General features: G+C 35.6%; 1 protein-coding gene and 1 long non-coding RNA gene across 16 annotated transcripts in view; both read left to right on the top strand.

The window, feature by feature from the left end:
- Positions 1 to 23,412, top strand: part of MAGI2 (membrane associated guanylate kinase, WW and PDZ domain containing 2) — a 1,439,413-nt gene that overhangs the window by 590,793 nt on the left and 825,208 nt on the right. The gene's annotated exons all lie outside the window — the stretch shown is intronic.
- On the top strand, positions 14,734 to 18,982 carry LOC116549995. Its single transcript, XR_004268191.1, has 2 exons — positions 14,734 to 18,605; positions 18,914 to 18,982. It is a non-coding gene; the product is annotated as an uncharacterized LOC116549995 (long non-coding RNA).

Below are 23,412 nucleotides of genomic sequence, written 5' to 3'. Positions count from 1 at the left end.
GTCACCAGTCCCTAGTAGTACAAATTGGACAAATTTATCATGCATATATGGAAATGTCATATTTTAAAATAGAGGTAGCTTTGTAGATTAGCATTAAGGGCTAAAATATTAAGTAATGTTAAGACAAATGACTCTGCATATGAAAAACATTAAATCTCTCCCTTCTCTATTTCATAGGCAAACATCAATTCCAGGTGAATCAAATTCTTAAGAGGAAAATACAAACTTTAAAAATTCTTAGATTACATAGAACGTTATCCTTATTACCTCTGGATATGGAAATGTTTCATAAACAAGACACCAAATTGTATAACCATAAAGGAAAATGTTAACAAAACAAAATAAATAAAATTTAAGATTTCCTGTTCATGAAAAAAAAAACCATGAGAAAACTGGAGAAACACCTGTCACACATATAGTTGACTAAAATTTTATTTCCATAATAATATAAAGATCTCCTTCAAAAGAATAAGACAAAAGCAAACAACTTTATTGGAATATAGGCAGACAAAATGAATAGACTCATGGAAGAAAAACAACGGGCAATACAAGTATGTAAAGATGCTCAGCTGCATTAGTAATGAAGGAAATACAAATTAAGAACCCCCAATAATATAAACAGTTTACCTTAATTATATTTACAGGACTTTAAAAATATGGCAATATAATGTCAGTACAGACGTGGAACAATTAGCATTCAAATACTCTTAGTGAGAGTGTAAATTGGTACAAACAATTTGGGAAAGATTTTCTTCGTTTTATGGAAAAAACACAAATAACAGGTATGTGTTTTGTGCTCCATCAGTTCTACTGGTTAGGCAGGTGAAAATTTGTATATCTATACCAGCAAGCATGGGCAAGGATATTTATAGCTGCACTGTTTGCAATAGCAAAGAACTAGAAACAAACAAGAGAATGCATAATAGATGCTATAACCATAAGGAACTGCAAATGAATGAACTCTAACAACAGACATCAGCATGGATGAATCTCAGACGTAATATTGAATGATGAAAATAAGTATCAGGCTTCCTACAGTGTAATAAAATTTTTATTAAGCTGAAAAATGAGCAGAATTAAACAATGTTTGTTTAGCCATACCTACGTAGAAAAAGCAATGGGAGAAAGCAAGAGAATATAGAAACAAACCTTGGGGATGACCACAGAGGGGTGAGATCTGGGGAAACATACAAGGAGTTGCCATTGTATTGGGAATGTTGCCTTTTTAAGTTGAGTGGTAACTTCACCGTGCTTGTTTTATTGTTATGTTTCATAAGAACACTTAATGTCATATGTCACTGTCTGAGACAGTTACTCTCTGTCTGAATTTCCAGAGAATATTGTGCCCCTCACAGCACTCCAGGAGGGGCATGTGCCGTAAATTAATATTGCCCTACTCTTGAAAACCTTGGCACCTAGCATAGATCTTGTTCTTTGTGGTTAAGATACACTTGCTAATTGGACTAACAATGAGAAAATTAAAGGTGGCAAGAAAATCCCTTTGGGACATCTTTTCTAAATAAAGAAAATGTAATCACCGTATTTTATTATTATTAGTTTTAGTTTTGCTCAATTATTTTCTTGCCTTCTCTAAGAAAAAAAAATCATAGATTTTAAAGCTATTTGCGATGAGTACCTAGCCATAACTATAAGGAGGTGATAAACATTAAAATAAATCTTAAAATTGAGTGTTAAGCAATATCATTGCTGTGTATTGAGACAATCAAAAAAAAAAAAAAAAAAGACATCCAGCCATGTGATATACATTTTATGTTTAAAATACAGTAAAAATGGCTGTTTTTTTCCTTTAAAAAATCACCGAGGAAAAATTAATTAAAGTTCAACCTATTCAGTGTCTTTGTTCATAGACTTGCTGCTGTTGTTTTGAAATCGTCATTGTTTGCTAATGAGCAATTAAAAATGTCAAACCCAGTCAGTGCTTTGGCTGATATTTTGGGGCCATAGCAAGACTTGACAGCACAGACTGCTTTAAACAAGTAAGGCAGAGACAGGGACTCCCTCAAAGGAAAGCCCTGCTTTCCACTCCCCTCCCCACGCCCACCGTTCACAGTTTCTGAGGAAAAGGGTGGGGGATGGGTCTGATGATACTACAGGATTATCCAGGAAAAACTCAAAATTTTGAGGAAATAAGAATAAGAACATCTAGGCGACAGTGAAAGATGAATGTATACTGGGAATGTGCATAAAAGAATAGGAAATATCCCCTTCCTCACCACAACAGAGTTAGCTAGCTATCAGCTGCTAAATTTAGCAAAACTTGGGGCAAATTGGTTTAATACTGTGTATTCACTTTTAATTCAAACAATGCCATCATTTCCTAATGCTTTCTTTTTAGTGGAATATATGTCCGTGATAGGTAATAAGGATGTTATAGTCTTCTTCTGAAATAAAGACATTGCACTATAGCAGTAGTTTAAGAACATGGAGTTTAGACTGAAGCTTTCGTTCGACTGTTTGCTCCATACACTGCTGACTGTCAGACCTTGGGCAAGATGCTAAACCTCTGTAAGCCTCCATTTTATCATCTGTAAAATGGCACCTAGAAAACACTCAAGTAATGCTAGTTCTGTTATTCAGCTTCATTTGCAGTGGCATTGCCATTGCACTTGAAATTTTCATGGATCTATTAACAAATATTAGTGTAGAACAAGCACCTAGACAATTTTTTATATAGTTAGGAAAACAAGGTAAGTCATTAAATTCAGCACCTATTTATTACCTACTCTAAGTCAGGCACTAAAAATAAATATTAATTTGCTAATCTGCCAAGTTTCTTACAGTTTAGGAGTAAGTCAAGATGAAGTACGTAGTGCTGAATTTTTGCATAGAAGTTGTAGTATTTTCATGAGAAAAAAATTTACTGAGGGAGAATTTTATTCCTTGCTATGGAAAAAGATCAAAATAAAGAATAAAAGCACCATGTCTGTATACCATTCCCAAAAATTCACCTCTGAAACATTGTTAAGTATTAGGTCTACAATCTTAAGTATCAGAAACTTTTATCTTTAAAGAGGTTTCCTTTCATTTTCACGATTGGTAGGACTAGTGATTTGAGAATGTTTTGAGGAAATCACTTTTTTCTTGTATCTTGCACAATGGCATTTGAATTCCCTAGGATGGCACACCTGATTTCCCAAAGGCCTAGCCTTCCTGCCTTTCACTCTAACCATGTTTTCTCCATTTCCTATACTTTATATTCCAAATCCAAAAGAACGTGTGTTGCTTCTGCAGCCTTCATGCATTACCTTCCACATGACATTTACTCTGTTGGAATTACATCTAGATTTGCTTAGTACACCAGTGAATTATTAGATTTTGTGTATCCAACTCTCTGCTGAGATGTGGTAGAGTTTGTGTTTGTTTGGTTGGTTTTTGCTTTGCTTTGTTTGTTGTGTTTTTGCTATTCCATGTCCAAGATACTGCTCACTCTCCTTTCTCTATTATTTCTGTATCCTGAGGACTTGTATTATTACACCTAGGTATTGTGATTATTTTGATAGTTCTTCTGCTAGCCAGTAAGCCTCTAAAAAGTCAAGTCCATGTTTTATTCATATTTGCATATTCAGATCTTATCTCAGTCTCTTATGTGTAGGAAGTATACAATAAATATTAATAACACTAAATTAGAATAGAGTTTCTAAATCCTTAAAGTAAAATAAATGTGGAATTTGCATAAAAAGCAATGTTTCATAACCATTTGTTTGATGATTAATTGGTTCATTCATTGATTCAATAAATACTTAATGAGCTTCTCATATTTGCCAAGCATGGTTCCATTTGTAAGACAAATGAGTCCCTGTTCTCATGGAGTCTATATCTAAATGTGGGCAAACAAATATACAGGTACTTGATGATAAGAGATAAGAAGAGAATAAACAGGGCTGGTGGTGGATGAGGACTTTACATAAGTGGGGAGGAAGACATATTTTGGCTGCCACCTTAGTGTCAAAAAATAGTGACAAAGAAAAATAGCCTTGAAACTAGAGGAAACAGCTGGCAGAAAAGTCTTAAAGAGGGACTACGCGTGGCGTTGACAGAGTAGAGAGAAATGTTGAATTTTAGGGTACAAGGAGATAAGAGTTGTAGGAGAGGAGATCAGTAGAAGTAGGTCATGAAGAGGCTTTTTGTCCATGTCAGAGTTTCGATTTTACTCTAAGTGCAGGGGGAGTCTCTCTCAGGTTTTCAGGGACCAACATGACCTAATTTAAGTCTTTAATATTTATATTTGTTTGTTATGTGGAGAAAGGCTTAAAGGAAGGCAAGGTTAGAAAGCGAGCAAAATAAATCAAGACATAAAGCTTGTTTAGGATAGGAACACCTGAGATAGAACACACTTGTGGATAGAGTTGTGATGTCCCTGGGCAGATGATGGTTTGGATGTGGAGGGTGACGAATGACAGGAATCAAGGATGATTAGGGACTTGAGCAACTAGGTATACGGCAGGGGCTCAGGAGAGCTCTGGAGGAAGATGGAGAGCGCCAGAGGAAAATGAGCCCCAGAGGGCAAGTGAAAATTTCTGTCATTGACTTGTAGAACTTGGAGGGCCTTTCAGACAGCCAAGTAGAGATGCCAAATAAAGTTCAGGGGGAGAGGTCGGGACTCTAGGTATTCATTTGGTAGTTACAGATTCCATTTAAAGCTGTGACATTGGATGAAATTACCTAGATGATATCATTTTTAGTGTTTGATACTTTGAGATTCTGGAGTCTGTGTTTGTTTTGCTGGTAAGTTAGAAAGTTATTCAGTAATTCAATTAATACTAAGTACTTACCCTATGCCAGATACTAACGACATAACAGTGAACAAAGCACAAAACCACCTGCCTTTGGGGAGCTTAGATTCTCTGGAGGGAGACAGTCAATAAAAAAAAGCAAACAAATAAATAAAATGATGTCTGTAGGCACTGAAGAAAAGTGAGAAGAAGGGCCAGGGAATGACACAGGAAGCCATTTTAGATAGTGATCGGGAAAGGCCTTTGTAAACAGGTGACATTTGTGATGTAGACAGATAAGATCACAGATAGGTTTAATGTTTTACATTTATCCCCAGTACAAGATCTTTAACTGTACTATGCAAAATAAAATGTCATGGTCATACCACAAAACATTCAGAACGGCTCACATTACGTGGGCTTATCAGTGCCTGATTTCTCACACTTTGTTTTAATATGGATTCAGTGTGAGAATAGACTTTGACAAAATCTAAAAACACTAACATTATGTTGCCACATGTATGAATTAAGGTTCATCCTATAAAATAACCCTTTATTATCTAACAATCTCTCCCTCTTCTAAACTTTTATTTTACTAGTACTCCTCCCAAGCCACTAGCCATTTTAGTTTATGCAGTAATCATTTATGGGCATTTATAAGCTGTCTTCGTAGACAATAAAGTCTACAAAAGGAGAATCCATGTATGAGGCATATTTTAAATATAATATCTAAATATCTAGAATAGCATCTAGCATATTGTAGCTACTCAATAAATGAATTAAATCTATTAATTTTGAGAGGTCTGACAAATTACTTTTGATTTTATTATTTGATTCATTTTTCTTTTCAGCACAGATAATTATAAGGAGAGTACCATTGTGTAAATATCTTTTTAAAACAACTTTTGAACTACCTGTTATCTTTTATCCATAAGCATATCAGTTATAAATAGCAGAAGATGTATTCTAACAAATTATTCTAAAGTAAGAATCATTAAGAAGGGAGAAAGTTGGGGTTGGGACACATGTACGGACCACCTAGAGAGCTTTTCCAGGCTGTCTAAGCTCCTCTTCTCTGTAAACTCCTCCCCTATCAGAAAAATAAAAGGAAAAGCTTTAAATATACGAAGTTGGAAAGAGCTTTACTTCATCACATTACTTTCCTGAGCCGCTATGTCTGATATAAATATTCCCTGCCATTCAAGCGTTTTGACTGGAAAAAAATGCTGAGAGACTCTCTGGTGAATTATGTGTGAATCACTGATTTGTTTTTGCAGAGTTATCGTTAATTCCACATGGCAGTTTAATAAACAGTAATACTAGGATGAGGAAGCTGAATGAATTTTAGGAAATTATCACTTCAGAGAAGAATGCCTAGGAATCCAGTCTTTGGTCAAGTGCTGTAAAAAACTTGTTTTCTTGGTAACATCAATGTTATCTTCACAAGATAAACTATTTCTAGAGCAATAAACATTATCTTTTACAATTAAAAGCTGATAAATTGGGAGCCAAAAGAATGCAGGCAACTCTGAGTGTGAAGACAGCCACACTGTTTGCATTCTGTATTTCTCATGAAGACTTGCTATACACCCACACAGCTGACATGATTAGAACACATGAATAGTGTATTTAAAATTGCAGTGTATTAAGCCTAAGAAATGAGATGGAAGTTTAACTAAATTTTGTCCATTTTGAAAAGGCATATTTGTTTCCAGCTCATCTCCAATTCTTTTCTCCCAGATTGTACGGTTAATGGAGCACTTGATTTTTCTTCAATTTTTTTTTTTCTTTTCACAATCTGATTGATATTACTTCCCCATATTCACTGGGTCATAGCATGACAAATGTAAACACATCATGGTACCTTGTCAAAATGGCATATTGTATTAAAGATTATCATTTCTCTGTGCTTCTAAAACCTAGGGTACTGAATATTAAGTAAGACTTTTTGTTAACAATTCAGTAATATTTCATATCACTCATCCTACTAAGGGTTTCACCTAAAAATATCCAGAAGTATCTTTGCCACATATTGTTGCCTTTCCACATCTTTCCACATCTCCTTTTTCACATTGCCCTACTGTACACCTGCAAATGATTGATGTCACTCTCACCTCTGACCCAATCTATTCTTAAACATCAGCTTAAATGCTCTAGCACATTAGTCCTTTCCTGCGTGGGTATAGCACCCCTTTCAATGTGAGGAATTAGCAAAGGACAAGGTCAGTAATGGGGTCTTGGAAAGATACTCACACTCCGTGTTTAACAACAGGTTGAACAAATATTTTTCTATCCATTCCCTTTGACATTTCACTTTAGCATGATATTTTTCTTCAGCTATCCACAGTGGTTTCCCATACCGGTTGGTTGACAGCAATAGGCCTTATGTTTTATTTTGCATCCTTTGAAAGTTATACTGGTACCGTTTTCCTCACAGCATTTAAATCCTTGGGAGAATTTTTCAACAATACATTATAATGATTTAGAAACTGAAATAACTTTGTATCATCCTAAGGCCTTAAGCTGAGAAAAGAGCATTAATTCCTTTTTATGTGTTTAGAGCTGACCTTCTCTCCCCCGTAATTTATTAAGATGATAGAACTACTATTGATTCTTTCACTAAAATGGAGATAAATCCCAGCAAGGGAGAGCAGTTCAAATCCTGACCCAGAGTAACCAGAATAATATTAGCAGATGATTCGGTAATAGATTTGTAAAATTGAAACATTACACTATTGCTTTCTTACTGTGTTGAAAGACAGTGGTCATGTGATTTCCCCAGGAACAGTGTTTATATGAATATATTCTTTCAGAAAATGGAAGGTGATGCTCCTGATATTGAGAGAATGTGTTCTCTTTCCAGGTCCATGAGGGGGCGAAGTTTTATGGGCAAGAGTTTCCCAGCACCATGTCCCCTCCCATATTTCTCCCTCCCGGAGATTTAAGGGTTTATGTTTGAATTTCGTGGGCGTGGGAAAAAATTAAGAGTCAATCACCCCAGCGGAAGTTTAAAGGAACTCCTTTCATTGACCAGAGGAACTTGGGAAGGTGGGAATTTCTCCCAGGATAAATTCCCCTGCTCCTTCACCCACACCAGATTTCCAGCTCTCTGGAATCCCCTCCCAAAGGGTGGGAGCTCCCTTTCCCCTCTGGGATTTTCCCTCTGTAATCCTCTTCCACACTCTTCGTGGAAGTCTTTCTCTTCTTCTCCTTTCCTTCTCCTTTCTCTACTTAAATAAAATCACCTTTCTGCAACACTTCTTGGGTCCAATATTTACTTTTACGAACTTACTGCGCACCTGCAGTAGTCCCATCGCTTATTCTTTAAAAGATTAAAGGCCAAGAACCCACAGCATTCTCTCGGGGGAGCTGTGCCTCACCAGCACCCAAGAAAAAACCCCGTTACAATGTAACCTTATGCTAGACCTTAATTTGTAGTTAAAATCTTGAGTTACCAGGGGAATAGTTACTTCTAACAAGTAGAGATATTTATAGATAGGCACCTACCAAACTCCTTTTGTTAAAGCATTGGAAATGAAGACTCAGAGAGTTTTTAAACTATTTTCTTCTGAACTGAGAGACAGATCTCTAGTTCCTTTATCAGCTAGAGTTTCCTCCTTTCTTGGAGATGGCATCAGTATGTTTCACTACTTCTTTCACCATAGCCACCTTGGGTACTTATTGGAAAATGAATAATAGATGGGTTGTTCTTTTTTATTTTTATGGAGATACAATTTATGTATCATGAAATCTACTTCTTTAAAAGTGTGCAATTCAGTGGGTTTTACTATATGTACAGTGTTGTATAACTATCATCTCTTTCTGACTCCAGAACATTTTCATCACCCCCTGTTCCCCACAAAGAAACCCCACACCTATCAGCAGTCACTCTCCACTTCACCCTCCTCCCTGTCCTGGAAACCACACATCTATTTTATGTCTCTGTAGACTTGCCTATTCTGGACATTTTTATGCAAATGAAATCATGAAATATTGTTTCACTTTACATGATGTAAGGTTCAACCATGTTGTAGCATGGACTAGTACTCTGTCCTTTTGTATTCTCTTTTGTAGTTAAATCATACTGCCTTGTGTAAAGTTTATTCTCTGTAGGTTTATTACCGAGTCAAAAACGAGGAAACTGAGGCCAGCACAAGAAAATTAGATGCCAATTTATTCAGCTCCCGGACGAGGTTCTGTGGTCCCAGGGAGAGGGGCCAGGGAAGTCGCGCCTGACTCCTCTCAGGAGTGGGGTTTTATAGGGAGTGAAGGCATTTGATTGGATTTGGAGAAACAGGATGTGGACGGGGTGAGCTGCTATTGGTAGGTAGGTGGGATTTCCGGTGAGCGGGCTAAGTGCTGAGCGCAGAGGGGATTTCCAAGGGTGGGGTTAAGTGCCAAGTGCAGAGGGGATTTCCAAGGCGGAGCTAGATGATTGGCATATTCTGATAATGTAATTTTCAAGCAGGGAGGGAGATGGGCGTGCTGGAACTCCCGGTGAGGCAACCAGCCTTACACCTTGTATGGATATTCCCAATTTGTCTATCCATTCATCAGCTGATAGTCATTTGGATTGTTTCTATCTTTGAATTATTATGAATAATGATGTTATGAACATTCACATACAAGGATATCTGTGGACATATGTTTTTATTTTTCTTGGATATACACCTGGGACTGGATAGATGGATTTATCTTATACACTAATTTTAAGTAAAAGCAGACCAAATTACCTTTCAGTATTTATACAATTATTGGAAGGCTGTAATTAACTCAATTTCATTAGGGTAGCTATTGCTCCTTTGGTCACCTTTTAAGAATTTGTGAATAGGAACCATAAAAACTTTTTCCAATCTCTTTTGCCTTTAAATACAGAAAAAAATATCTGCAATTAGAGGCAATGTGTGAGTGTGTGTCTGTGTTTAGATCTCCTTTTAGTTATTTCTGCCACATGTATATGTATATGTGTATGAATATGTATATATATGTATATATATAAAACTTTATTTTTTACAAAGCTGTGGTCAGTATTAGACCAAAAAGAAAATAATCAAAAAGGAATTGTAAAGAAAGATGCCTCAAAATCTACATTTTTTAACATAGAAATAAGAAAGCCAACCCTCAAACACTAAACATTAGGTGACGATGTATCAAACTATTTTCATAATGCTCTTAAATTTTTATCATTTAAAAAATTAGAAAAAGTACCTTTTGAGAAGAGCAGATTAATAAATCATCTTTCCTAATTATAATATATAAAAAGATAATAAATTAATGTTTTCAATGAATATTTAGTGACAGGCAAGTACACAAAATATGATATTAAGTGTCATAGAAAACTACAACCTATAAATACAAAGTTTCATGTAGCATTTTCCCAATTTTATAAATAGCATATGCAGACAACCTAAGTATTTCAAAATACTAAAAAGTAGTTATTTGTGGAAGCTTTTTTTTAATGCTTTACTTAGTTTTCTAGATTTTACACAATCATTAATTATAAATATAATTAGGGAAAAACAACAATTTAAAATTGTCCTTATCATGCTTGTTATCAAGACAACCAGTGAATTTGACAAAACCTGAGTCACTTTCCAAAGAAGAATCAACTGACTTCACTGTTCAGATGTAAAAAGATAACAGATCTCATTAAGGATTGTAAGATTAATGGCATAAAATAGGGACAACCAGGTGTTGAAGAAAGAATGAAATGCTATGTTTCAAACCGAAGCCTCAAGTTGCTGAAACATATCACAAGTGGTTGTCAATCAGACATTTTGTTGTCACAACCTGGGGGCCTGGGAGTTGCGAATGACATCTGCTGGGTAGAGGCCAGGGGTTCAGCTCAGTATCCTATAACACACAAGACCCCTACAGCAAGAAGTTAGAAAGCTCAAAACGTACCAAGATTGAGAAATCCTGATACAGATTATCTGTTGTAAACAATCATTTTATTAACTTAGATGACTTAAATAGGCAAAAGTCATTAAATATTTAAAGCTTTTCTTAGACTTGGAATTTAGAAATGTCGTAAATCTGAAGTTGCTACCCACGTGTAGGATAAACCTGTATTATAAATTTTACAGTTAAGTTCACAAATGTGAGACTTAGATTACTGTTGGTACTGCCTACAGCTGCTACAATAAAAAGTGAAATTTTGATTTTGATACTCAATATCGTTTAATGAAAATTTATTCCAAAATAAATTACTTTTGGAAAATAACACTTTTGTACTTTGGTTTCTCATTAACACTATGCTCATATAGGGTTTTTTCCTTCATTAATGTGATCATATAAATCTAATTTATTATACATCTACTAGAGATTTTTTTTTCCCATTTATTTATTTTATTGCATTTTAGGTTTTGGGGTACATGTGAAGAACATGCAAAATTGTTGCATAGGAACACACGTGGCAGTGTGATTTGCTGCCTTCCTCCCCATCACCTACATCTGGCATTTCTCCCCTTGCTATCTCTCCCCAGCTTCCCACCCCCCACCATCCCTCCCCTATTTCCCCCCAACTGACCCCAGTGTGTAGTGCTCCCCTCCCTGTGTCCATGTGCTCTCATCGTTCAACACCCGCCTATGAGTGAGAACATGCGGTGTTTGATCTTCTGCTCCTCTGTCAGTTTGCTGAGAATGATGGTTTCCAGGTTCATCCATGTCCCCACAAAGGACCCAAACTCATCGTTTTTTATGGCTGCATAATATTCCATGGTGTATATGTGCCACATTTTCCCTATCCAGTCTATCGTCGATGGGCATTTGGGTTGGTTCCAGGTCTTTGCTATTGTAAACAGTGCTGCAATGAACATTCGTGTACATGTGTCCTTATAGTAGAACGATTTGTAATCCTTTGGATATATATCCAGTAATGGGATTGCTGGGTCAAATGGAATTTCTATTTCTAGGTCCTTGAGGAATCGCCACACTGTCTTCCACAATGGTTGAACCAATTTACACTCCCACCAACAGTGCAAAAGTGTTCCTATTTCTCCACATCCTCTCCAGCATCTGTTGTCTCCAGATTTTTTAATGATCGCCATTCTAACCGGCGTGAGATGGTATCTCAGTGTAGTTTTGGAGATTTTATATGTAAATTATACTGACAGACTATTCTGATGTATTTACTAAAAAACATGGCTATATCTTCAAGGCTCTTTGTTTTGTTAAAAATGATAAAACAAACTGATTAGTACTAAAATATTAATATGGAAAAGTTCATTTTTAGAAATATCCAAGTACTATGAAAGTACAACTAAAGATTCATTACCAGATAGAATTAAGATGACTGTAGAAAAAAAATACCAGGATGAGACTTCTTCCTGAACAATTAGTAGAACATTGAAATTTACTGGGTACGATTTAGAAAAGTATTTGGATTTGACAGCCTGTCTCTTCCAGGAGTGGACTTGGCTTCATTCTTCAGCCTTGCCCCATGCTGTAGTTTCCTTCACTCCCTGAGTTCCCCCACATCTCTAATTCAGGAGATTTTTTCAGTGCAATACTTCTCTTTCATAATAACTGTAATTTTGTGATTATTTATTACTTGTTTGTCTTAACTTGTTTATTATCTGTCTCTGACACGGGATGCAGGAGCTTTGCTCTGCTTACCCAGTACCCAGAAGAACGATGGCATAGTGTTTATCGGTTGAATGCCTGAATGATTTTGTAAAAGGGAGTCAAACAACATTTTTAAGCACCTATGATATGCCATATGCTCATCTGAGTACTGATAGTTTAGACTTTTACTCCATGAGACTTACAATGTAAAGGGGGCAATGTCTAGGGAACCATGCCAGAGGCGAGGTGTAGGGCTCTAAGGAAATACAATAGAAGCTACTTGGGTGATCAGAGAAAAATTCCTGGGAAAATCATATTTAAGCTTTGACCTAAAGGATGGAAAAATGTTTTCCAGATGAAGAAAGGGCAAAGCATCATTCAGGCAAAAGGAATTCTCCCAGATAGCCATTTAAATCTGGTGCATGGAACTTCTATTCACCCTTGTGAATATGCAGAAAATATGAGAGCATATTCTGTGTATGTCATAATTTTTAGTTTCGTGTAATTAAATGTTAGACATCAGTTAGATATTCAGTTAAAAGTTGGGTGGATCTGCAGCTTAGGAAAGAAGTTTGAATTAGATGTGTGGATCTGACGAGTTGTCAAAGTATAGAAAAGGGAATTGAAGGCATGTGTAAGGATCTTCCAGAGACAACGTGCAGACTGAGGGAAAATAGAGGCAAGATGTGAAGAGATAGCAGCAAAGACTGAGGAAAAGAGAAACCAAGAAAGCAGTGTTGCTACAGCTGAGACTGGGAGGAGTTTCCAGGGCAAGTGATTGGTGAGCCATGCCACACCAGCTTAGGGCTAGGGGTCCCATACTTGGGAGACATCACACTTGATAGGCATTGATTTAACACTTATAAAGTCAATGTGATCGTTATGACGGCAACTTCATTTTAGTAGTGAAAGCAGAATTTCAGCAATGGTACTTGGGTGAATGACTAAGCAATATGGAACTAGAGGCAGGGAGTGTAGGTAATTTTTCAAAGGTTACTTATGAGAGAGACTTGGGGGAGAAGTTGGCAGTTACATGGTGTCATAAAAAACTATTTTCAAAATGGAGGGCAAAGTATGCTTTCTGGCATAGAGACAGAGCCAATGAAGATGGGGACGTTGAAAATGTAGGGGAAATAGAGGGCATAATGAGCGGAACGAAGTCTCAAAGGATATGGGTTAAGTGCTTTATAGCTTTCATAATGTATCTATGTTGATTAATTTCTTAAATGCTTACCATAACATTTTCACATGGGCCTTTTTATTCCTACCATACAAATAGAAAAAAAAATGAGATTCAGAAAGTTTAAGTAATTTGCCCAAGGGTACTCAACTAATAAATGTTAAACTGAGACTTAAAATCTTCTGTTTCCGAATCGCCTGTTCTTTCCGACTAAGTGATGCTGACAAGCCTCACCCCTTTAATATTGGTAACATTCACCTACAAGTTAGAGAGCCCCCAAGACAAAAGAGAGAAACTGGCCTTGTTTATTTCCAGATGCAGCATCTCACTATTTGCTCCTCAACTAAAGAACAAACTAGATAGCAGCTGAAAAAAGGTCTCTAAATAGATTGAATCATACTCTGAACTCTACATAGTGTTGTCAGCAGGAATATCACCTGAGGTCTTAAGAGAAAGTCACATTCATAGACGCACCACAGACTTTATGAAGTTAGACTCTGAGGGTGAACTCAAGGAACCTGTGTTTTAACAAGCATTCCAGGAGACTCTGAGAAGCACTAAAACATAAGCAGCTCTACCTGACTTGATCATACTCAACCTACTGTACAACTTACTGTATAAAAGTATTCATTTGAAAGCATTTTAAAAAAAACACAATTATATGGGTTTAACTAACTAAAGTTCCAAAACAGCCCAAATGTGTAGAATCATTTAGCAGTATTAGAATGCAATATTTGAAAGGTATCTTAGACTAATTTATGTTTCATAATTCTCATTTGGTAAACATTGGGGAGACAATTGTTGAATTGATAATGTATACTTATAGGATATAAACACCTAAATGGTTTTAAAAATTAAATAAAGTGAATAAAATAAAATTACAAGTTGAAATTACTAATTATACTTTTGAAAATTAATTGGTTTATTTTGGAAATGAAAAAGTAGCTGACATATAAAATTTTGGCAGCAATAAAAGAAAAATATTCCTGTGTGTAGAGTTAATGACATCTTTGATAATTACAGCATAAACATTTATGGAATAAACTAGAGCACTGTAGAGTTTCTAAGAAAAAACTAGGCTTTTTAGGGTATTTTTGATTACTCCATTTTCATTATGAGTGAATAGATTATTGATTCATAGATTCTTGTTGACTATAAACGATAGTATAGCATGATACGGTTTGGATCTGTGCCCTTACCCAAATCTCATCTTAAATTGTAATTCTCTTGTGTGGACAGAGGGACCTGTAATCCCAACGTGTCAAGAAAGGAAAGTGACTGGATCATGGAATAGTTTCTCCCATGCTGTTCTGATGATAGTGTGTGAGTCCTCACGAGATCTGATGCTCTTAGAAGTATTTGGAAGTTCTTCCTTTGTTCTCTCTCCTGCCATCTTGTGAAGAGGGTGTCTGCTTCTTCTTTTGTCCTGATTTAAGTTTCCTGAGGCCTCCCCAGCCATGCAGAACTGAGTCTATTAAACCTCTTTCTTTTATAAATTACTCAGTCCCAGGGAAGTTCTTTATAGCAGTGTAAAAATGTCTTAATATGTAGCATTAAGTCTTTATTTGTCCATTTTGATAAATATACATATTATTAAACATCATTATTATTTTTAGCATCACAAAGATTTTAAAGAAAACACAATTTGACTAAAGTTGAATGCACTAAAATAGCTGAGCCCAACCAGCATGTTTTCAGTAAGTCCATGTTAAACATGTACCTCTAACTATTCTACATTTTAACGTTAATCATTTGCATTTAAACTTTAAATTTTAGAGAAATCATGGGTATCAGAAAATCACATCAATCATCCTGTGCTCCATATGCCTAGAAATTTGTAAGTTTCTACCTTTACTTTCTCCCTTTATATGCTTCTCTTTTTATCCCTCCTTCCAATTCTTTTCTTCCATTCCACTCTTACTAAACCCCTTTCTTCTTCCTTATTCTGGCATATTCTCTTTTATTTCTTACTTTCATTTACAACTTTGTACAAAAAGAATGTCGGATGTCTTTCAAGCATAAGGACATAAGATAAGATGTGCTAACAATATAGTTGGAATCATTAACTGCTAGAATATCACATAGTATTTATATTAAGTGTTATAATACATCTTGGAATCTGTTTCTCCGATATATATCACTCTTAGTTATTGTTTTATTTGCTTAACAGGGAAACAATTACATTTTACTCTGAGAGTCTATGTATCCTGTAACTATTTAATTGATTCTATTAGTTTTGTGACTCGGTGTGTCTTTCTGTTTTTATTTTAATCATAGCCTTTCTGGACTAATATCCAAAAAGAAAAATATTTAGTATTCAATGTATATTTGAGGTGTTCATGAACAGTATCAAAAATATATTTGCGTATGCAAATATAGACAGTGAAACATTTGGATATAAGAAGTTCCTATTACTCTAGTAGTACATATCAATAATATAGTTTTCATAATTTAGAAACCTGACACACACACAATGCTTTTATTTAATTTTTAGCTATAATATTTTAGAGGAAGAAAAAATGGAAGAGGATGAATGAATTGGGCAGTTTGACAAACCAATTGGTGTAACAATGATATGTATAATCAACTGCCCTCTTTCATCAGCATTCATCCTCCAAATTAGCCTGAACCTGATTAAATGATTCTGTGATGAAGGCCAGTGACAACCTTCAAGTACATGCCATGTTCAAGTTTTCAAGATTTATGTCTGTCTCTTAGGATTTACATTCAGGAAAAAATATCTACAAGACAGCGACTAAGCAGATATTTAAAATAAAGCTTGACATGTTAGTCTAATTGACTAGACCCAGCATAGGCCATTATTTGGAACAAGTTCCTATATGAATGTTATTCATTTATATCTCAAAGGTCAAGCTTTCTGAGCAGTTTTCAGAAAAAAAATGTGGATGCATTAAAGATACACGGGGAGAGTCAATCTACAATGCCAAAGAGATATAAGTGATTTTGCTGGTTTCAAAAAACCTACAGTACCCAGCTAAAGGCCCGGGACTCTGAAATCATTGTTTTTCAATGGCTATTATTGAGCATTTGAATTCTCATCTAGGTGATGTTTCCAAAAGCCACTTTGCTAGTAAAAAGCCTCAAATGGAACTTACTGAAGGTTTCAAAAAACATAGTTTGGTAATGCTTCCAGTTAAAAAAAAAAAGAAGTAGTAACAAAATTAACCATTCCTAAAATCATAAAATTCAGTTCCATTAAAACTGTAGTCAGAATTTCCTTTATAACTTAAAATCCATTAATAAGATTTAAGTGTGCATTTTTAATTAAAAATATTATCCAATCAGCCACCAAAGCTTTTAAGAAATATTTAATTTTTACAATAAAAGGACATGTATACCTTCTTTCAGTGTTGTATTTTGTTAGAATATTACATTTGCTATGTCCTGATTAGTTTATTTTTAAAAGAAATTAATTATGTGATGAATACCATGGAGAATAATAAGAATGAACTTGTCTCCAAATAAGCCTGCTATTGTAATCACCAAAATTACCAACTATTTTGGTTCTATCTTCCATAATAAAAATGGAAATTGCTGTATGCGTATAAAGTAATACATCTAATTAACATAAGAAAATTTATAAAAAGCATGTCAACAAGTGAAAATTGATTTAATCAAACAAAATATAGATACTCAGTGCATATACCATGGCAAGAAGCTAGAGTAGTATGGGCTTAAAGATGATTTCTTTGATAAAACTATTTTTGAAGTAGAAACAGTGTACAAAAACATGAAGTACAGAATTAGTGAAATGTGTTTCGTTGGTACTTGGGAGGCTGAGGGCACAGCAGAGAGATTTTTGCAGAGAATTTTGGGTTAACAAGGCTGAGATCCACATCTCGACTCTGTTGTTTGGGGTGATCACATAATTAATTTGACCTTTAACTATAAAACCAGAAGTAACAGCAATGTTCACCTTATGTGATCATTTTGAAAACCAAAGTAAATTCGTATATGTGAAGGTCTATGGTGAATTATAATTCACCACAGCAAGAATTCTACTTATTATTATATGCATGAGTTAATAACTACCTAGACACTTATGTAAACACAAAGTAAGAACAACTGAGTATAATTTCTAAGAAAAACACTTGTACTTACAGTGCTTGTGATAAACCAGAAAAGCGGAGTTTATGGGCATCAGCATACAGAGTTCAGCCCCTTAAATATTTGAAGGTAAAGGATTTAGGGACTGGTAATGTGGATATTGTCAGGTAGGTACCTGTGTTTTGGCACTAGGAGTCTAGAAAATGCCAAAATCATCACTTCGATACATTTATTAGTAGAAATCCCTTCATTTATTTATTTAAATTGAAATAAGTAAGTTGTAAAACAAATGATGACTGCTCCAAAAAAAAAATTAAGATATCACTAATATGTGGAAAGATGTGCATTAAAATAGCTTTATGATTATACAAATTATTTATTCTTTTAATTTCTATCAATCTGAACTTTGCTACTCAGTTCTCAATCAATAAGCACTGACAGTAACTCAAGGTAAAAATTAAAAATAAAAACTCACATTTTAAGAAACCAATATTAATTTAGCTATGTTATAGAGGTGAAAATAATATTTATATTAATATTTGAAAATATCTGATACTGTGCCATAATGCATAGGCAGTCTGTTGAACGAGGTAAACATTGGACTGAGAGTTAAAAAAACCCAGTTCAAGTCCAACCTTTTGAAATAACTTATCTCCTGACTTTAGATATATTTATTGACTTCCATGAGCTTCAATTTTGTAGGAAAGATGGAGGTGAGAAAATGGAATTCACTTGCATCATGTTGGAAATTTATCCTGCTTCTGAGCATTGTATCGTTGTAATGCTTTAGGAGTTAGTTAACAACACATCTATTAAAAATATGCTGACTTGTGCTGATATAGTCGCTGCAGAAAGAAAGAAAATTCTGTGAATACCCATTACTGTTTATTTTGCCATGCTGTGATCATTTCTAACTAGAAAACAATGAAGCCAAGGTAATGAGAAAATAAAAATCTGTAGGTGCTGCCTGATTGCAGCAGGAAGTCTATTATACAGCTGAGTAGAGGATAAGCAAGCTGATCCACAGCCAACATAACTCTCCCTAAGAAAGAGAGAAAGTGGCCGGGCACGGCGGCTCACGCCTATAATCCCAGCACTTTGGGAAGCCAAGGCGGGTGGATCACAAGGTCAAGAGATTGAGACCATCCTGGTCAACAAGGTGAAACCCCGTCTCTACTAAAAATACAAAAATTAGCTAGTCATGGTGGCGCACACCTGTAGTCCCAGCTACTGGGGAGGCTGAGGCAGGAGAACTGATTGAACCCAGGAGGCGGAGGTTGCGGTGAGCCAGATCACGCCATTGCACTCCAGCCTGGGTAACAAGAGCAAAACTCCTTCTCAAAAAAAAAGAAAAAAAGAAAGAGAGAAAGCATAACTCCACTTTCCTCTGTATGCTGACCAACGTTTGTCTTCTGGTCATAGAAAATTACTTTCATAAACAAAATAGAACCACAAATATATTGAAAAGATGGTTTCACATTTTCCTCCTGCCACATTCTTCCCTCCATTCTTTCTGGCCTATGCTAATGTCTCCTTTCTGGGAGGTGAGGAACAATAGGAAAACCCTGTCAGTTTTCCCCTTCCTGGGAATGATAAGGAAAACCCTGTCAGTTTCTGATATGTAAAACTCTGTCAGTTTCCTCCTTCCTGGGAGTGAGGAATGATATGGCAAACCCTATCCATTTTCTTTGTGATTGCTTGTGACATATTTATGATTTTGGAGCACCCTAAGCAACCTCATCTGCTTCTCACAGGTAGGGAGATTCACTTCCTCAGGGAAGCATTCCCAGCTTCTCTAAGGGAGAATGATAATTTCCTTTTGATTCAAGGTCTTGGATATATAGGATCAAATTTAGTTCTATCTTCTGTTTTTGCAGGCTGCTTAAACTAAATCATATTCACATATTACATGCTACATCTGTTGTTGATTAACCGCTCTTGCATAATTATGTAATTTCTTTTTATTCATAAATTTAAAAGAATGAAAGAAATCACAAGACCCCACTGAACATGTATTAGGATGGCTATAATAAAAAAGATAGACAATAATGCATGTCCATGAGGATCTGAAGAAATTTGAACATTTGTACATTGCTGGTGGGAAGATAAATGGCACATCCATTTTGGAAAACAATCTGGCTGTTCTTCAAAAAGTTAAACATAGAGTGACCATGTGACCTAGCAATTTCATTTCCAGGTAGATCTCTGTATTAGACTTATCCTGCATTGCTATAAAGAAATATCTGTGAGTGGGTGATTTCTAAGAAAAGAGGTTTAATTGCCTCACAGTCTGCAGGCTGTACAAGCATGGTGCTGGCATCTGCTCAGCTTCTGAGGAGGCCTCAGGGGGCTTTCATGCATGGCAGAAGGTGAAGGGGAGCAGGCATCTCTCACGATGGAAGCAGGAGCAAGGGGAGGGGAGGTGCTACAGACATTTACACAATCAGATCTCGTGAGTACTCAGTTATTATTGCAAGGACAGCACCAAGCCGTAAGGGATCCACCCCTATGATCCAAACACCTCCCACCAGGACCTGCTTCCAGCATTGGGGATTATATTTCAATATGCAATTTGGGTGGTGATAAATATCCAAACTATATCAATATCTAAGAGAAAGGAAAACATTATATGTAAAACTTCTATACAAATGTTCATTTGCAGAGTTACTAAAAATAGACAAAAGTGGAAGCAACACAAATGCATCAACTGATAATAAATATAATATGGTATATTATTCATACAATGAAATATTATTTGGCAATAAAAAGGAACCAAAAATGGATACATGCTACAACATGAATGAATTTGAAAACATCTCACTAAGTGAAAGAAGCCACACATCATATGATTTCAGTTATATAAAATTTATAGAAAAGGTAGCTCTATAGAGGCAGAAAGTAGCTTAGTAGTTGCATAGATCTGAGGAGGATGGGGTATTGGAGAGAGAAAGCTGAGAAGTATGGGGTTTCTATTAGGGGGATGAAAATGTTCTGAAATTGGATAGTGGTTATAGTAACCCAAAATTGTGAAATATATGAAAAATCACTGAGCAGTACACTTTAAAAGGGTAAATTTTGTTGTACATAAAATACATCTCAAGTTTTTTTTAAAGCTCTGATAAAAATGGAGGTGAAGTCGTGCCCATATTGTCCAGATAACTGTAAATTTAATGTTCAAATTTTTGTTTAAAATAGGGGACATACAGGAATTCAAGGCTACCATGAGCTATGATTACACCACTGAGCTCTAGTTTGCACAAAAGAGTGAGACTCCATCCCTAACAAAATGAATTTTAAAATATGGAGGACATAATAATTCCTTTCACAGTAGTAAAAGGATTCTGGCTATGGAGTATAGAAAAAACTTGCAGGTTTCTCTTCTAATCATTATTTACTACATAATCAAAGATAACAAAATTGTTCCTAACAAGGAGAAGCGATCATTTTGTTCTCAAAAAACTTCCCTTCCAGACTCTATAGGAGTCAGGCAGCACTCTCCCATTTGTATATTAGGCAGGGTATAGTATAGCAACAAAGGATATTACAGGACCCTGGGGTGCTTCAGTGCTGCTTCTGAAGTCACCAGTTGCCACCCCTAGGCTTGAGAGAACAACACATGAGATAAGTTAGGAGGATACGAACAGAGAGGGCTGTGTGAGGAGACACCTGTCAGGCATTGAGCCTTTGGTTCAGGGACACACCCAAGCCTACTTTGCCGTCATAAGAAGGGAGCTAGGATGCTAAATACCCCCTAAATACTCCAACTTTACTCTTTCAGTTCCCCCTCATATGATGAGATTATGTGGGTCCTCCCCAATTGTCAAACTCAACAGAAGCCAAAGCTTATAAATGTCATTCATGAGGGTCGGATTTTCAGGAAAACAGAGCAGCGTGAAGAATGCATAGTGTATCTGCAGAGACAAATGAAAGACAGCCCCTAAACTATTTTATTTCCACCCATCCTTACAATTACTTTGTACCAAATTATCTTCATATATTTTGTCACTTCCAAGAAAATAAAATTTCCTTTAAAAGGAGGATCGGATTTTATATATCTGTGTATTTCCAACCCTATTTTAAAAACTGCATGGTAGATATGTCAAGTATTCAATGAATGTTAGTAGACTACAAATGAAAAAAACGGTGTTATTTTCCTTTCCTAGTAGACAAAAAACAAATATAATTTACATTTTAACTACCAATTCATAGAATTCCTATATGTAAGGAATATTTAAGAGAAAATGATTGGCTTTTTAAAATTGTTTTATTTTATTGTATTTATTTATTTTTTTTACCTCAGAGAATACGTTGAGCAACTGTAGTTAGTGGTCATCATGTTTCTAATCCAGATATATTTTATTTAAAAATATAGTAAGAGAAAGAAAGAAATCCTTATTCTGAAAAACAGTTTAAAAGGTCACTTACCACTCATTCATATTGAGGCACCGATTCACTCTTTCTGCAGGTAATGACAACCTAAAAATGTCACCAATTCAAATGCAGCCAAATGGACTCTTCCTTTTAAAGTTCAGTTGTGAAAATAAACACCAGTATAAATAAGTTTCACAGGAAAATTGTAACTCTCTTTTAAGAGAGTTTTTAAAGTATTTGACTCTCTTGACCCCATTCTAGCAATTAAAACAATTTATCTTGTTATACAATGAAGGTTTTAAATGTAAATTCACTATATAACTTTTCAGAAGAAAAAAGATATGGAGCTTTATTTATTTTTTTTAAAAAAAGTGTATGTTTTAAAACATACTAATTGAAACAATGGAGGCTGGGAGAAGTAGAAAGTACAGAAGTTAAATGGGGCAAATCAGTAACCATTACACTGTTCTTTAAAGTCAAGATCAATGTAGTTAGTTGCCTGATGTAAGAATTAAATGTCTAATAAATATTTTTAGCTAAATCTTGACGGAGTGCTTACCCCTGTAATCCAAGTACTTTGGGAGGCCAAGGCGGGCAGATTGCTTGAGCCCAGGAGCTTGAGGCTACAGTTACATGAGATTGTGCCACTGCACCCCAGCCTGGGAGACAGAGAGAGACTTTGTCTCAAAAAAGAAAAAAAGATAATTTTAAACTTCTGAGCTTATAACTGAAGTGCTGTGAAATTGCTTGGATTCTTGCTCGAAAAATAAAATCTTTTGGATGAAAATTGTAAAAATGTAAGGCATTTTATATTCAGAGAGACCGATAAAAATATGGAAATCTAAACTATTCTTGGGAGGAGGCATTTTGAAGAGTGGAAAACATCAGCCATTGGATGGGACCTAACATGGCATGAATCTACTAATGAAACTGTGGTGTGGCTGATAATGTACGGACTTCAGTCACAATTGTTGGTTGTATTAATTAGATATCTTCCATGCTTATGTCCTTGCTCTGAATTTGAGGGAAAAAATGTTAAGAAAAAATGCAAGTTTCTACTTCCAACCAAATGTTATATTGTAAATTATTATGCTAATAAAAAGAAAAAAAATCACTGTGTCCTATCTTAGTCCCCCTTTGTCTAAAGACTGCCACATTCTTCCCCAAAATCATTGAAAAGTGGGTTCATCCATGTATCAAGAGCCTTTGCTGTTGACACAATATTCAAGTCTCAGTAGGAAGTGTGGCTATTATTTCCTTAGCCAAAGGCTGGCTAGATTGCTAATTGGCCCCTTTTTGCTTAGGAATCCAGGGATTCCCTTAACTCTTTATCCTTTTTCTGAGCTTCTCTGCCACAGTAGAAAGCAATCTTTTCTTCACTTAGCATTCTTGAATCAATACACTCCAAGTACTAAGATACCCTCACTCCCATTTTTTCCATTGTAATGTGTGTGTGCGTGTGTTTTATTGCATTTTAGGTTTTGGGGTACATGT

This window comes from Sapajus apella, unplaced genomic scaffold, assembly GCF_009761245.1.
Source record: "Sapajus apella isolate SASKATOON/1434 unplaced genomic scaffold, GSC_monkey_1.0 scaffold7, whole genome shotgun sequence".
Lineage (NCBI taxonomy): Eukaryota > Metazoa > Chordata > Mammalia > Primates > Cebidae > Sapajus > Sapajus apella.
This window is presented reverse-complemented; position numbering and strand designations above follow the sequence as displayed.